General features: G+C 38.7%; 1 pseudogene; it reads right to left on the minus strand.

The window, feature by feature from the left end:
* Nucleotides 1–77: 77 nt before the first annotated feature.
* LOC110410262 (ABC transporter B family member 15 pseudogene) lies at nucleotides 78–2,134 on the minus strand (annotated as a pseudogene).
* Between the last annotated feature and the right edge of the window lie 108 nt (nucleotides 2,135–2,242).

A 2,242-nucleotide genomic window follows, 5' to 3' on the forward strand; every position in this document is an offset into this window, starting at 1 on the left:
TTTCCATCTTGTAATCTCCATTTCTCTGTCCAAATTTTGAACTTCAGATCTCTTGGAGAAAGTCTGGAGCTCTGAAGTTTAGGGTGTTCCTTGGGGACAAAAACCTAGGCAGTGCTGGCCAAGAATAATTACATCTAGTTTCATTTTAAGTAGTAATCAAAGTGAAATGAGAAAGTTACTGCACTTCTTTATGCATAAAAGAAAAATAAAACCTACACATCTCATTGGACACTGTAAAAGAAAATATTTAACTTGGCATTCCTTGCTCAAATGAAGTGACAGAAGATGATGTGCAATCTGAAGCTGGCTTACTGATTTTATACATTTTCCAACAAAAGCTGCAAAATGTTGCCTAATTCTTTGCATTCTTGGGATTAACTATTTGTCTCCCTAGTTGTTTCCTATTTAGTATAACCCGGAATCTGGACAATTTAATCTCTCATGGCAGCAAGTTGTTGGAGTTTCACCAGAGTGCAATATGCAGACTTTTCTCCTTTAGCCAGTAGCTCGCTGTGAGTTCCATCTTCTATAATTTTCCCATTGTCAATCACAGGTATTTTATCTGACTTTTGAATGGTAGATAGTCGATGAGCCACAACGAGACATGTCCTACCTACCATTGTCTTTTCTAATGCATCTTGTATGAGATTCTCTGAATTGATGTCCAGTGCACTTGTTGCCTCATCTAATAGCAATATTGCAGGATTTTTCAAGAGGGCTCGAGCAAGTGCTATCCTTTGCTTTTGCCCCCCTGAAAGCTGTGTGCCCCTCTCCCCACGGTAGGTAGCATAACCATCCTTCATGGAACTGCTTAACAAGAAGTTTGTATAGGTGAAAAAGTAGTTTGGAAGCTTAAAATGAGAATATTGGTTGAGCAACAAAGAATTGTCCCAATAAAGAAAATACTAAACATATTGAGTTGTATATAATTGGAACAAACCTTATAAAATCGTGTGCATTTGCTATGGTTGCTGCTTCAATTATTTCGGCTTCAGTTACATTCTTTTTGGCACATGCGATGTTGTCATGAATTGTTCCTGCAAAAATTGTAGGTTCCTGACTTACCAATGCAATATGTGACCTCAGAGCCTGTAGATTATATGACTTAATGTCAATTCCATCAACTTCAACCGATCCTTTCCATGGGTCATAAAACCTCTCGATCAATCTGATAATAGTGGATTTTCCAGACCCCCTTTGGCCAATTAAAGCAACAACTTTCCCAGCATAAATTCGTAGGCTTAAATCCTTTAAAATGATCTGCTTTGGCCTGGTTGGATAGTAGAAATCCACATGTTTAAGCTCTATATCTCCGTTAATCTTTTCTGGTTTAATGCCATCTACATCATCGGTATCAATCTTGCTTTTTCTATTCGAAATCATAAGAATTGAATTCAATGCTGCTGTGCCCTTCGTTAAGTCATGCTTCCTGTTTCTGCTATGACTCTTCCAGTTGTAGTCAGGATGAAGAAAGTTTGAAACAGGTGCTTGTATAATACATTTCCATCATACAACAGTTTCCCACCATACCAGAACATTAATGCTGGATTGGCAGCTGTGAGGAATTGTGAGATAAACAATCCAAACCCTGCAATCCAAGACCGCTTATGGCTTTCTTTCCTTGGGTTTATTTGTGTAATCTCATAAAGTTCCAACACCTTTTTTTGAGAATGGAATGCTGTAATGATTCTGTGGTTACCTACAGCCTCACTTGCTAAGTCACTGCTCTTGTTCTGTGCTTTCAGTATTTTCCTAGACATGCTCCTCATTGTTATTGCTTTAGTATAGAAGGAACCAATGATGAGGGGTTGCATAGCAGTGGATACAGCTGCAACTTTCCGTGACAATACCATGCCCAAAATAACTGCTAAAGTTCTTGCTGAGATAGATTGAGTGAAAAATGATAAGCAATCGACAACAAGAGTTCTTACCATGGATGCATCTATGGCTAGCCTTGAACAGAGGGCCCCAGTACTGTTGTTTTCTTTATCAAACCATTCCATCTCAAACGTTACGATCTTGCTGAAGAGATCTCTCTCACCCTTTTTGTCAGGCACTCTCCCATGATCCCAAAGCTGTAATGCTGAATCAAGTTGGTGATGACAGCAAATAGAGCAAAGGACGTGAATGCAAATTAGTCTATTTTTGTTTGACCTGATCTCATCATGATTGTGTATAAAATAAACAGAGAGAAGAGCACCAAGGCAGAAAAGAGTGCAATGGCTGAATTAGTCCATAGCAA

The sequence above is a fragment of the Theobroma umbraticum genome, unplaced genomic scaffold (assembly GCF_002168275.2).
Source record: "Theobroma umbraticum cultivar Fairchild unplaced genomic scaffold, ASM216827v3 scaffold_56.0, whole genome shotgun sequence".
In the NCBI taxonomy this organism is placed as follows: domain Eukaryota; kingdom Viridiplantae; phylum Streptophyta; class Magnoliopsida; order Malvales; family Malvaceae; genus Theobroma; species Theobroma umbraticum.